The sequence below is a fragment of the Crinia signifera genome, chromosome 7 (genome assembly GCF_055691185.1).
Source record: "Crinia signifera chromosome 7, ASM5569118v1, whole genome shotgun sequence".
Taxonomy (NCBI): Eukaryota; Metazoa; Chordata; class Amphibia; order Anura; family Myobatrachidae; genus Crinia; species Crinia signifera.
This window is the reverse complement of record NC_139223.1, coordinates 145,043,701-145,059,050: the sequence shown is the minus strand read 5'-3', so window position 1 is coordinate 145,059,050 and position 15,350 is coordinate 145,043,701. Positions and strand designations below refer to the sequence as shown.

Below are 15,350 nucleotides of genomic sequence, written 5' to 3'. Positions count from 1 at the left end.
TCCACCAAATGTAACTCTATCTGCACATGTTATATCTGCCTCACCTGCAGTGCACATGGTTTTGTCCATTTGAGAAGTAATTTGCCTCTGAGAGTGAACCAGAATAAGGGCCATATTCAGAAACTTTTTTATTGTCTTCCAAAGGGTAGTTAACAGGAATTGTATCTGATGTTTCATGATATATATATTAAAACAGCATTAAATATACCTTTTTATAGTCATAAAAATAAAACGGACTATTAAATTACATTCTGGACCATTGTCTTATATAAAATATGTTAATTATTCCTCAAAAATAGTGCTTTTATGGCGATTGCCCGGCATTGACAACATAGCTCAGGGACAAGTAATTCATAAAACGGATTACAGAGAGCATGCGACTATACGTTACTGCAAATGGAACATAGGTTAAGAGAGACATTAAATCAAGCAATACTAGAGTTACTTTGGCCACATCAATCTAGTCCCATCTCAATCACAAATAAGGCCTGTATCAGACGTATTCTCCTCTGCCTAGCGAACGGGTCAGCGCTGCCCACCAAATGCCCCTTCCACCACCCACCTTCCCTTGCTAGCATGTGAGGGGATGTGTACGAGAACACATCCCCTCGCATGCGGACGAAGGGGAGAGAAATCATTTGATGGTCGCTGGAAATAAAAGTCAATCTGAACTGACTTTTATTAACAACGGAGATGGGCAAAAAGGGGGCAGGCACTGACGTCAGCCATCTGCCCTGTGCAGGCATCGACCTGTCTGCGTTCCCAAGATAATGCCAGCGTTTTTGGGACGCCCATAAAATGCTGGGCATTCCCCTGCTGCCGGCCTTTGCTCACCCCCTTCCCTCCCTTGCATGTGCAGGCGCCTCGGTGAGTGTGATACTCAGTGAAGGCGTTTTCACAGGGTCTGCACATATGCAGACCCCCACCATCGGAAGCAGGGCCGGTGGTGGGGGCAATACAGATGGAGTGAGCTCCATCTTTGCAGGGACTGGTGATAGATTCGCCAGCCCCGCCAACGGCTGGCATCCGCCAGGGGCCCACGCGCACGAGACGCTTGTGCGCACCTTTGTGAACAGAGCCTGCCGCCGGTCCCTGCTGCCTCCCCCGCTGGTCCCCCTCGCTTCACCGACCCCCCCCCCCCCCGAACTGGGCAGCATCTCCGAGAAGCGGAGACGGGCAGGGAGACGCTGCCCAGCCGCCGTGATACTGGGACACGAGTCCCAGTCTCTATCGCCGGCGCTCACCCGTGCAAGGGATCTGGCGAGTGCAGGCCAAGGATGATGCCCGCTCCTTCTGTATATATGTTCTGGCAGGATACATATGATATCAGACCGACCCCGGCATCCTGATATGAACAATGACATGTACCATAACCATAGCCCCCTACCCCCCCCCCCCCCCCTAACCCACACATTCCCATGCAGCAGCCTGACCCTTAACCCTCCCCCACAGCTTGACCTTACCCCGCTGCCTAGCCCGCCCCGCGTACTCACTGATAGGGATGCTGGTAGTTGCTATTCCGGCACCGGCATCCTGATCCTGGTCAAGGTTTTGCCACTGGTCTTCTGACAGCAGTCCGGATGTCAGCATCGGTATATTGAATGCAAGCATACTGCCATCATGTTATGGTAAAGGACTAAAAGAGAAAATAATTATATTTATAGGCAATGGAAACAATTGAAACACTGGCTTTATTATTTTCCTAGGATAGGAGCATAGCTTTTCTATATATACGAGTACTCTGTTATCTTCAGGAGAACATTCTAACATTTCTTTGCTGCACTTTTTTATCACAGAAATGCAAAGTCACATTGCTCTTGTTTTGACAACCACCTATGGTTGATTTTGGATATATCTCTTCCGGCACATGATGTTGGTTGGTATTCATAATGAACTGTTTAACATTCAGAAACAGTGAAAAGAATTACAAGATAAACAAAAAATAATAATATCAGTGCGCTTTACAGAGGTTTAGGGAACAAAAAATCTATAAACTATCCATATAAAACACACACACACAGAAGGATAGATAGATAGATAGATAGATAGATAGATAGACACATATAGTCACATTATTATGACCCCCAGCAAATGGACAGCAGCTAGATGGACTGGGAGTGCATCAACTAACTGCAGTACATCCCACAGATGCTGGAGGGTGCATGGCGAAGGATGTATACAGTGAACTCGAAGATTGAGGTGGTCCCACAGATGCTTTTTTGTGTTAAGTCCAGAAATTAAGGTGCGCAAGGATGTTCTTGGAAGTCTTGGTCATGCTCGGCCAACCACTGTTGGACATTTATAGCCATGTGACATGTCACATTGTCTGGCTTGAAAATTTCATCCGTCCAAGGGAAGACAAACAGCACGTATGGGTGACGCGATCTGCAAGGAAGGATTCATAGCTAAATCTGTCGAGAGTGACTTCCACATGGATCAGTAGGCCCAAAGAATGCCACAAAACATTTCCCAGACCATAACTCTGCTGCCACCAGCTTGTGTTCTTCCAGTAACGGTTGCAGGGTGTTTGTTCTCCGATGTTTCTCACCTGGCATGCCAAAGTCTATCCATTAGATGAAGCAGATAACCCTTCGACAATCAGGATATGTGTGCAGATGGGCAATAACACACCATATATATACTTACCAAGCCAGCGCACGACATGTGACATCACAATTGCGTGCAAATCAGGCAAATGATGTGTTTACTAGTAAGAATGCTCAAAGCAAATGCTCCAAAAGCTAGTCTGCTACCTTGTGATTGCCTCTGTGTTTGTGCATGTGTGAGAAACAGATGGCAGTGTTTCGGAGACACACAAATGGACACTAGACATATACAGTAGGAGCAAGTTTCATCTTTGCTCCTTTGGCCATGGGTAGCCATAGCTATACTATTGTTCTCAGCTGCAATACGTATTGTATTGCAGTTGAGAACAATAGATTAGCCATGGCTAGCCCTGCCCAAAGGAGCAAAGATAAAACTTGCTCCTACTGTATATATAGATGATAACATTTTCTGGCCAAAGAGACTAATTTATATACATTATAGAAGGAAATCCAGGTAAAGGGAATAAATTTAATCAGACAAACCATGTTGAGATGCAATAGGTATAGTTCTGCCTGCTGCCACATGTCGCACACATGCACTACTCAGCTCCCCACTCCCAAATCAAAGTATCTATAGCCATTTTACATTTGCCCTCCCCGGTCTGCAGTTCAGGGCTGGTGCAAGGTTTATCAGCACCCTAGGCAAAACTTCTTCTCACTGCTCCCACCACAAACACAAACACACACACACACACACACCAATACTGACATTCCAGAACCTCAAGCGGCATCTTAGAAGTTCAACACATTCCACTGGCATTAAGATTACTAAGTCATCCATACTTTGTGATAGACAGTCTTAGGGTTTGCTACTAGTAAAAAGGTGAGGCAAGTGTGCACCAATAATGATAATATTGACTACGGTCATTACGGTCATTGATCTCTTTTAATATAGGAGTCATTCAGATATCTGGTATTGGTCTTAAGACGGGAAAATGTTTTTACAATTCTACATGGGTTCAGAGACAGTTTATTTAAGAGCATTGTGATAAACTTGAATGCTCACAGTATGTATAACATCGACAGGTAACTACAAGGCAGATGTACAGATGGAGCCAGGCTCATTCTGGCAAGGGCTGGCGAAATCATCGCCAGCTCCCGCTAGGGGGTGCGAGCACACAAGACGTCCGCGCGGCCCTTGGCAACGGAGTTCCCTGCCGCTGACCGCCGCCTCCCCCACAGCTGCCAACGGTCCCCTCGCCGCTCTGACTCCTCCCTAACCCTGCCCGTCTCCCTGAAGTGGAGACAGGCAGGATGCCGCTGCCCCGCCGCTGAAAGACTGGGAAACGTGTGTGCGTGAGATGCATGCGCGTCCCAGTTCAATGGAGTCCCTGTCCGCTGGTGCTCGCCAGAGGGGAGGTTCAAAGTTGACATGGGCTCCATCTGTATATACATTCTTTGTTACGAAATACAGGCCTACTTATACACTGGGGACTTAGGGCCTGATTCATAACCGTTCACAAACAATTATCTAATAACCACGCATGTGCATGGTCCATGCACATGCACTGGCTGTGTTCATACGGATGGCTCACGCATGCACACTGCGTGCATGCGTGAGCCATCCGTATGAACACAGCCAGTGAATGCTAGCCTTCACTGTCTGCTCGCATAGTGATTAACACCCTGCAGGCGTTTGGGCATGGTGACACAGAATTTGAGTGCCCCAGAAAATGCATGCTTTCCGCGTCTGTGCGGAGGGAGGGCTGCTGAGGGCCTTCGCAGCGCTGAGTTAGTCTAGACTTAGCGGGGAGGGGGAATCATTCAATGGTGAGTGATTTTCCCCGTGTTCACGGCTTTGAATATGTTCTTAGACGTGCACATGGGCAGAGGAGCTTGGGGTGGTGGCGTTTACCTGCTCACTGGGCTCTGATCACTTGCAGCCCAGCAAGCCGGTCTGAATCAGGCCCTTAGTATAGTGCTAGCTAAAATTAGGTGTATATGATCACTTAAATAATATGAGTATTGTTTGTCTTTAGGCCATGCACCTGTGTCCTATCTGTCTATGCTAGTTTACTTTGTACAAGGGAAAAGCACCTCTTCTAGTTCTTGCTGCAGCCAAATGGCAAGGCCTATGTTCGGAAAGGCAAAATAGGACTGAGGACCGTGAGATAACAACAATTGTGACTCCTGCAAATGCTAATCCCATAATATTGCTGGGAGACCTGGGGGCTACAGCAACATAATTTGATGCTGCCAGAAGGGTGATTACTTTACTAACAGCCAAAAAACAACTGTACATGTGATGGTTTTGTTACTGCCATCTCTTTGTCTGCATGCAAGAAGAAAGCGCGAGAGAGGCCAGAGCAGTGGCAGTGCCCAAACCTGATAGATGCCCTGAAGACAGGAAAGTCATAGAGGGCTGAGGGGATGGTACTGAAGCAGTCACGCTTATTTGTCACTCTATACACATTTCCAATGAATACATTTGTACTACAGAACTACAGATCTTTGTAAAGTATTGCCTTCCTGCCCTATCACCCAAAGCCCAGATTGCGAAGATTTGCACAAATCGGCCTACTTTGTAAATATAGTCACAGGCCTTTTCCGAGCTTAACCCTTTGAGTGCCAACGTTGACGTGAGAGATCCTCAAAATATCCGTTAAAAATGCCAGCGCCGCTCACATCGATTTTATTTTAGTATAAATAAATACAAATACAGAGTCAATTAATTGAAGTTTTGTTAAATATTGCACCAAAAAAAAAGAACAGTCGCTGTGAGCGGCGCTGGCAATTTTAGCGGATATTTTGAGGATCTCTCAAAGAAACGGTTAAGTTAGAATGTACTGATTGAAAAAAACAAATTTAAAATGTAACCAATGGCAGAACTCTGGGAGGCAATGGAGTCATCTGCCGCCGGGCTCCTGTTCCCGAGGGGGCACCTCTCCTCCCCCTGCAAGTTTAAATCAGTTATTTAAAAGCCAACAATATTGCTTCTGTGGCTGAGTTCTGAAATATGTGTTCTCTATCTCTCTATCTATCATCTATCTATCTATATTTATTAACAGAAATATATATTTTATATAAGGTTATATAGGGTTATGTGTGTGTGTGTGTGTGTGTGTGGGGGGGGGGGGGGGCATCAATATATATATCTTGCATCCGGGCAACTGGAACAAACTTATGCCACTGAATGCAACAATTGATTTCTTAGCTGGGTACACACTATGCAATAAATGCAAATGATATGCGTGACAACAATATTGTTAACGATATTATCGTGTGTATAATTTAGTGTGTACCCACTATATCATTAAGCCCCCATTGATTGAACATGCAGTCAAATCTGACTATAGTAGGGGGTTGCATCACTTTATGATATCCTTAATGATATCGTTCAGTGTTTATAATCTATTTTAGTTGTGCAGGAAATCGCTGGGAAACACTAACTGCTGTATATCACTCATAGAGAAAGTCGTATAGTGCAGCGGTTCTCAAACGGTGGGTCCTGACCCCAAAGTGGGTCTCAGCATGGGGTCGCGACTCCATGTTGCTGACCATCAGGCTGATGACTGCTCTAATCTCAGTCAGTGATTCAAGGAGTCTGAAAAATCTGCTGAACTGTCTGTTATTTTAGGCTCCTCCCATCATTTTGTGCCTCCACAATGCTGCCATGTATGTGCTGTCTGCTAACCACACAGGTGATGGGATGACCTTCTGTAGTAACTTGCTGGGGTCCTGTAAATATTTTTATTGTCTGTTGGGGTCCCAGAGCAAAATAGTTTGAGGACCCCTGGTATAGTATACCCTACAACATCTGAAGGGCAGAAATCAGTACACATTCGGGAAGGGGGTGTGGCCATGTGTGATGTAGGCGTGGTCACCCCCCTTTCCGAGTGTGTACTGTGCATTTTTTTTTCACTCCATGCTGCTTGCCTAGCTGCCCCATCCCCATATCCCCTGCTCAGCGTGACTTTATCCTCTCACCATGCCGCCCTAACCCCGGGTAGGACTCACCTGCCTATTTCCCGGTCCTCAGACCAACCTGTGCTCAACTCCACAGCCTCCCAGACCCGAACACCACACAGCAGGTGCCAGGCGGCCATCACACCTCACTAGCAGGCCGCTAGCATGCCAAGGTACCAGAAGAAGCTGGCGCAGGGCATGGGCATTTCGGCCAGCGGAGTTGCAGCCTTGTCCTGTAACCACCTGCACAGAGAGTGACACCCGGAAGAGCGGGTGCACAGTCACCGTGTGCAAGAGGCTCCTGTCACCCAGTCTCCGTGCCCACGCAGCCTACAACTCACCGCCTCATTGGCCGCAGCTTGCGTCACTCTTCCCAGCACAGCCTTCTCAGCATCTCATTGGTGAAGGCTATCGCATCTTCATTGGTATACTGTAGCATCAATCACGTAGCTCCACTTGAAACTTGCTGCATCTTCACTCTGATTGGATGACCGTTTCCAAAACTACAACTCCCAGAGTTGGAGGCGATGGCTACAAAAAAAAGGTACATTCGGTACAGGTAGATTTAGCCGTACAGACCATTAAAAACCGGTCCTGTACCTGCTAAATCGGTACAGTTGGAGGGTATGGGTATAGTGTGTACCGAGCTCTTTGTCTACATTCATTTCAATAAGAGAAAGAGAGTTTAAGTAAAAGGTTTTACTTGTATGCAGTAAATTTTGACAATTCCCTCCTCTCTTTTTTATTTTACTTTGTTTTAGTTTATAACGCGTTCTTCATTTATTCTGCTATTATGGTTTTGGTCATCCCGCTGTTATTATTGGATACATTGAAAACGTTTGCCCTATTGAATATGTACTTCATTGTGCGTTACTGAAATATTATTCTGAACTGTGCACTAGTTCCCCTTTGTGTCGTTCTATTCTGGAACATATTTGTTGTTTTATTGTAAGTTATTTTGCTTAACAAATGAATAAAAATGAATTCAAATAAAATATAACAGAATTGTGTTCTAAAGTAATTTGCCATTAGCTTTTGAAGCTTGACTTTCGCAAAGTGATTTTCTGATTCTAAAAGACTGAATTGCAGATAATCACAAGCTTTTCAATTATTTACCTTTATTGTAATTGGTACACGGTTTACATTAGTTTCAGTCTGTTTCCGGATAATCTGTATGAAATTCCTTTGACGTACAATACTGTCATATAAATACGGAGATTCTTGCAAACTGACGAATTTTATAAAGCAGCAAGTACACTATAATCTCTTCCCAATATATTCATATGTGTGGATTAGAGAGTATACAGGAATAGTATACAATAAATACATTTTGATGAAAGCACCACACGTATGTATGTATTGCTGTTGGGAGTTTGGGAAGTGGAATGAAAGGCTTATACCACAGTCAAACTTGTTCAGGGAACGCATTCAGCCCTCAGCTGAAAAATAACCATAAAGGGAGAGTGAGATTATGAGGCATCTTGATGATTAGTGTCTGGATATGTGATGCATCCACAGATTTATAAGTCAGTCATGGCTTCCAGACAGGTTCCTTTCTTTAAGGTCTAATCAATCATTTTATTAAAATGCTGACACATGAAGTTCCAAACCTCTGTGATCCCGTTGAGATGAACATAGCGTCATTTAGAAAAGAAGGGAAATGGCCAAAGTGATAAACAACTCGGTTCTTGAAAAATCACATGTGAAATTCCTTTATGTGCCTTCTGGTAATCTGAAATGAGCAGGTCCTTGAGAAATCCGGTAAGAGTGTGGCACTGTGAATGCCTTGTGAGATGTACTATCTCTCCGTATCATTGTCAAATGGAAAAATTAACACTTTGTGAGGGCTGTGAACACACAACACATTCTCCTTACACCTGTGTGAAAGACCCAGAGGCATTTCATAGAGCACATGTTGTGCAGTGTATACACATTGGATGTAGAGACATTGCTTGTCATAATATTCATGAGGATGCTATCTACTGTACAAGCTGGTTAGATCCCCCTACGAATTTATAAGATAAATGCTCTCCTAAATATCTACCCAACCAACTCATCAGGCAATTTACTTGGAGGAAAAAGCGGATGAGATACGTCACCCGTTCCTTTATACTACATTGCCCTGCAGATGCCAATTAAAATAAATAATAATATATTTGAAATTGTTTTCTTATGTACGGTCAGTAATTAAATTAAAGTTATGGAGGTGCCCATTTGGTCTGAAACTGTATTAAATTGGTGTGTGCCTGCACTGTTTATATCATAAGGTTTTGTAGCATTTAAAATATATTTGCAGCCCACCTGGATGTGGTTTATTCATTTGGTATATAGGATTGACTGACGGAAAACCATTTTGGGTGATAACAAAGAGCCATAAACCATAAAGTCATTGACAGGAGTTATGGTCCAAGAATATAAATATCTTGTCCCTTGGAATATGATACTTATTTACTGTTGAATATGAATGTTTACATTATATACTACACCCATCATGCAGAAAATGTACAGATCGAGCGCCTCTCATTCAGCGCCGGGGATCGTCAGAATGTCCCCACTGGCAATCGCCGGCAGAGAGGCGCTCCATCTGACTGGGCCGTGCAAGCGTGTGACAGTTTTTTTGCGGCGGGGGATGGGAACTCTGCCCGTCTCCGCTTCAGAAATACGGGCAGGGTTAGGGGGGGGGGGGGGGGAGGTGGCGGGAGCTGTCGGGGAGCACCATCGGAAGGGGACGCATATATATATAATCAGAACAGCCCCTATCTGAGACACTGGCGGCCAGCTCGCAGTCACTGCAGGCCAGGGTCTCCTCCTCTTTCTCGCCCTCAGGTCAGCGTCCTTTCGGAGCCTCGGTGGCGGCCCCTCCACAAGCGGAGAATCCCGGAATCCGGGAGACTGGAAAAGTCTCCTGGAGGGTTGCAACCAAATCAGGGAGAATCACGGAAATCCAGGAGAGGAGGCAACCCTATGTAGAATGCACACATGCCTCCTCTTCTATTAAGCCCTCTGCCCATGCCATGGCTGCCTGCTTCTGAGCAGATGTAAAGTGAATTATTTGGACTGTAGCTTTGTGATTGGCTGGACCATGCATATTAGAGGGAATAGGCTGTGTTTGAAAAATGTCAGACAGGAGCTGATTGGTTGGTTGTTTATCACTTTTGAAGCTTAGCGCATCTGGCCCAAAGAGAGTCCTCATCCGGTGGCAATTTAATAAATGTGTAACAAGACTGCTCAGATGACCTGATGCTGGGGGCTGAACCAGCTTTTAACTTTTGTGTATCATAAATTCATGTATCTGCATCCCAAATAGATTTTCACATGACCGGTAAACGTGCTTCTTGGGCTATAGCTGCTGGCGGCAATGGTACCTTTCCTCAAGGTACAGTACAGTATTAAATTAGCCCAAATGATGCATGAACAGGAAGAATCAAAAGAATATTGTTCAATGTGGATAAATGCAAGGTTATGCACCTGGGGAGACATAACCAATGTGCTAGTTATAGCCTAAGCGGGGAGGAATTGGGTAATTCAGAACTTGAAAAAGATCTAGGAGTCCAAATAGATAACAAATTGGGGTGCAGTGCTCAATGGCCCTTATTCTGGTCGGTGCGGATATATCCGCGTGCGTTCGGCCCGCCGATGTTTTGTGTCTGCGCATGTGCAGAGGCGTCTCTGCGCATGTGCGAGCGGGGTGTACGGCCAAATCCCGCATGATATGTGAACACTCCGAACAGGGGGTGGAGAGGGGCGTGAAGGGCTATTTGGGCTCATTACCATATGCATACGCCCCGCGTTTCATGGGCGTTCCCATGCAAACGCTGGGCATACGTATGGTAATGCGGCTGTGACGCACGTGTAGGGGGCGGAAATATGACATCGCCGGATGTCAGCTGCCCGCCCAGATCCCTGCTTTTGCACGGAAAAATGTCCGTGTGGTCTGAGGTTGCGGGAGCTGGTGGAGCACTCGGTCCTGCATTCGATGGTCTGCGACCATCGAATGATGGGGGAGGTTCCCTTAGATGGAGGAGGCGTATTCCATGAAAAATACACGTGCGGTCCGTTCGGCCAGCTTCTTACCGCATACGGACGGAGTTGGCGATCCGTATGGAAGGCGGGGTTTCGCACGCACGGTCCTGGCCGCATAATCGGATCCGGCCGCACCGATCAGAATAAGGGCCAATGTGATATAGCAACAAACAAAGCAAACAGACTACTAGCATTTATAAAAAGGGTATGGAAACTAGGGACTCAAAAGTAATTATGCCACTGTACAAAGCATTGGTTAAGCATTGAATAAGGAGTACAATTCTGGGCCCGCACTATAGAAAGGACATCATAGAACTGGAAAAAATCCAAAGAAGAGCAAAAAAGATAATAAAGGGAATGGAGAATTTAAGCTACGAGGACAGATTGAACAAATTGGGATTATTTACGCTAGAAAAAAGACATTTAAGGGGGGACATGCTTAACATGTACAGATATATCAGGGGCCAATATATGGAACTGTCAAGTGCCCTTTTTACCACAAGGAAGGACTCTAGGACACGAGGGCACGATTTCAGAATAGAAGAAAAAAGATTTTGTTCTCTTAGAAGGAAAAAAAAATTCACGCTCTGGGCAGCCAAACTATGGAACTCTCTGCCTGGTGTGGTGGTGTCGGCAGACCCAATATGGGTTCCAGATGGGGTCCCGACAGTCGGGATCCCGACAGGCATTCACCCGACGTCGGGATCCCGACTGTCAAAACACTGACAGCCGGGTTCCCGGCGGCCGTCGGCTATTTTCCCTCGTGGGGGTCCACGACCCCCATAGAGGGAGAATAGAATAGGTGGCTCGCATAGCGAGCGACCGTGCCCGCAGCATGGCGAGTGCAGAGAGCCCGCAAGGGGCTTTATTGCGCTCGCCACGCTGTCTGGGTCCAGCCAGTTGGGACCCCGACGTCGGGCCCCTATACCACACCCCACAATACATATGTTTAAAATAAGGTTAGACAAACATTTATTGGCTAAAAACATCCACGGGTACAAATAAAAATAACAATCTTGAAAATTTCAGTATTCACTACATAAAATAAGGGTTAAGCTAATAAACCAAGGTTAAACTAGATGGACGCAAGTCTTTTTTCAGCCTTAACTACTATGTAACTATGTAACTATGTGTTGATTATGCAATGCTTAGGTTATACAATTAGCAAAATGAGTTTATGTCATAGTGACACTGACCTTTTTCATTGTGTAAGATAGACTTTATAATTGCATTGCAAGAACATTAATACAGAAGATTTAATTAAATAATCAAGCGGAACAGTCTAAGAACCGTTCAGGTATAATGAGCATCTTGGCAGAGAAAACAAAACGCCTTACCTGTCACAGAAAAGGAGAAGCGGCTTCAATTTCCTCCAAAGAAAATCTGACTGAGCAGGCCTAAGATAATGATGAGGCAGTATACAGTGTATGCTTGCAGTGTGCTCCCTTATTCCTGTAGTATAGCTGTGACATTATATATCATTATATAGTATGCTTGCAGTCTCTGCAGTGTTACTAATTAAATGGACCAATTGGATTTCAACTATTAAATAGTCATTAGATAGAAACACCTCCACAGCTATCGCTTCAACAAGTCTGAGTTGGAAATTTTCTGTTTCTCTGCTACAATGGTTGAAATTCTTAAATGTAAGTCATGTGAACAAGCACATGCCATAAAGACACAATACAAGTAGGACCTTATTCAGGTCCATTCGCAATTTCCATTAGTTTGCATAGGGACTGATGTTTTGTTACTGCGCATGTACATTTCTGTGCATGTGCATACGCAGGGTGCGTGCACCCACTGCAAACACGCGGATCGGTAGGTGGGGGGGTGGAGAGGGGCTTGGGGCAATGGGCGGCTCCATTAGCATATGTGAACGTCCAGCATTTTATGGGCATTGCCATGAGAATGCTGGGTGTTCTCATGTAATTGAGGCCATGATGTGGCCGACGGGAGCGGGCAGCTGACATTACTGGAGGTCAGCTGCCCTCCCATTTCCTTTAGAACGTGCATGCGCACAGCTGGAGCCCCTGCCATCCTTGGCCGGGGCTCGCCAGACCCTCCCCGCTGGCGAGCGCCGGTGGCAGGAGCTACGATGAACTGGGACGCGCGTGTGTCTCACACGCATGCACGTCCCAGTCTCTTGGCGGGGACGCTGCGTGTCCTTGCCCGTCTCATCTTCAGGGAGACGGGCAGGGTTAGGGGGGTGCTCAGGGTGGTGAGGGCGACGGGCGGCGACAGTGGGGGAGGTGGCGGGGACCGGAGGCAGGCTCCATTGCCCAGGGGGCGCGTGAGCATCTCGTGCACGCGCGCCCCCTGGCGGGGCTGACGTATTGGCGGGGCTGGCATTAGAAATGTCTGCCCTGCAAAGATGAAGCCAGCCCCATCTGTATGTAAGGGTGCCTCAGACCACAATTACAGTACATATGTGAGCACGTGCCACATCATTCGACCATGCTGCAAATGGATGTCTATGCAAATTATCCATTCACAGCCAGTGCGAAGGAACACGCCTTGTGAATGGTGGGCTGGCGTGCCACCATTCACAAGGCGGGGTTAGGTTGACTGAAAAGGATGCATGTACGTATCCGAGCGATTTAACCAGAATAACCCCCATAATAACATAAAAAAGTTAGTCTGCAATAAGCCAGTCAGAAGACAGCTAATGAGAAGCATCTAGCACTTATGCTGCTCATCATCATCATCGTTATCATCATGATCTTTATCATTGCATCATTTACACCAAGGGTTTGTTCTAACACATTGGTGCGTGTTCATGTCAAAAAAATTTAAGCACGAACAGATTCCTTGATAAGTATGTTTTCCTACATCCCAACCTCTTCCTATTGAAATGGGCCATTATGGCCCCGCCCCTATGTAACTACCTTAGATGCAGAGGGTGCAGCTGCTAAGGGGCCCACAGATGAGGGGGGCCTGTCTTCCTTGTCTGTACCATATGTCTGTATGTGGTTTTTATGGTACTTGGGCACCTTACATATGCTTCTATGGGGTCCACATATGACTAGGTATGCCCCTTTCCTGCATCCCTTGAATGACCACAAAGTTGCCAATGGTATGTCACCTACAGTATGTCAAACTATACTGGAGGGATAAAATAAAATGATAAATGGCACTTTATGCAACTTGGTAAGTATATGACATTCCTATTTGATTTTTTGCAATGCATACTCCTCATATACACCAAATATTCATATAACTGACCCCTTTTCTCTCTTGGGTGGAGAAAAAGTGAGCAGAGATAACATTTTAACATACCAACTCCTATCATTTTTCAAGCACAGCCTGTAACATGGCAGTTGGAGTTGAATGGCATTGGCTGTCTGAGGCTTGGATGTACTAAACAAAAATTGCAGTAAAAAAAAATTCTGATTTTTTTCCCGCATATTTAAATGCACTAAAGCCCCTCCCGGTGGGGCTTCGCTGCAGAGGTTACACCAGCATGCCTTGTGGCCACCAGCTTCTATGCACATGAACAGTTGCACTTTCCCATCAGAAACGAGGAAGTTCAAGCTGTGGCGGGGATTGCAAAGGGCAGCTCTTGTCGGGAGAGCAGCCCTTTGTGTTGATCATTGCATATGTTTATTTATTTACAGTTTCTTATATAGCTCAGCATATTCCATTGTGCTTTACAATAGGAGACAGTGATACAACAAACTGGGTATTTACAGTCAGAAAGTAAAAGGTAAGAGGGCCCTGCTCACAAGCTTACAAGCTAAAGGGAAATAGGCATTGATACACGAGGATAGATGTTCTTTATTGCATAGTCCAACAGAATGCAAAGGTGCCTGGTGTGCAGTATGATATGGTGACCCAGCAGTTTGGCCAGGGGTCAGGAGGATGGAAAATGTGAAAAAGAAAGAGAGGGTATGTGTGGTCTGTACAGTGGGGATGTGATTGGACAGAAATGGTATATGAAGGTTAAAGTTGCTCATTCTGGATTTTTTTATAAGCTTGGCTGAAGAGGTGAGTTTTCAGGAAACGCTTGTAGGTTTGGAGACTGGAGGAGATTCTTATTGTGTGTGGGAGAGCATTTAACAGAGTGGGTGCAGCCCAAAGAAAGTCCTGTAATCGGGAGGGAATGAGTGTGGATGAGAGATGTAGATCTTGTGATAAGCGAAGAGGTTGGGTTGGATGATATTTAGAGATAAGAGAAGAGATGTATGTTGGTGTTGTTTGGTTTATGACCTTATGTGTAAGTATTTTGTATTGAATACGGTAGATTACAGGTAACCAATGAAGTGACTGACAGAGTAGCATTGCAGAAGATGAAAATCTGGTTAGGAAGATTAGCCTCGCAGCTGCATTCATGATTGATTGTAGTGGTGAGAGTCTGTATTGGGGAAGGCCAATAAGGAAACTATTGCACTAATCAATGTGTAAGAAGATGAGAGCATAGATTAGCATTTTAGCAGAGTCTTGTGTAAGGTAAGGGTGAATTTTTAATGTTTTTTAGGTGCATGTGGCATGATTTTGAGATAGATTGAATGTGGGGAACAAATAATGACACCTAGGCAGCGAGCATGAGTGGTAGGAGTGATTGTCATATTCTCAACAGCAATAGATATATCTGGTAACTACTATTTTTTGGTGGAAATATAATACATTTAGTTTTTTAACTATTCAGCTTGAGGTGGCGAGATGACATCTTAGATGAAACAGCAGAAAGGCATTCCGAGACACAGTCCAATAAAGAAGGAGTCAGGTCCGATGAGGATAGGTAGAGTTGAGTATCATCCACATACAGATGATAGTGAAATCCAAAAGAGCTGATTAGTTTGCCAAGAGATAAGG

The 15,350-nt window shown here is 45.3% G+C and overlaps 1 long non-coding RNA gene across 4 annotated transcripts in view; it reads right to left on the bottom strand.

The window, feature by feature from the left end:
• The window catches only part of LOC146020644 (uncharacterized), a 66,232-nt gene that overhangs the window by 32,552 nt on the left and 18,330 nt on the right, over positions 1 to 15,350 (bottom strand). For 2 of the 4 annotated variants that reach the window (XR_014450822.1, XR_014450821.1), the window contains exon 2: positions 1,494 to 1,636. This is a non-coding gene — a long non-coding RNA (uncharacterized LOC146020644). Of the gene's footprint in view, positions 1 to 1,493; positions 1,637 to 6,853; positions 7,044 to 11,872; positions 12,058 to 15,350 lie in introns of those variants that run through there. The other 2 variants (XR_014450824.1, XR_014450823.1) reach the window with 2 other exon arrangements.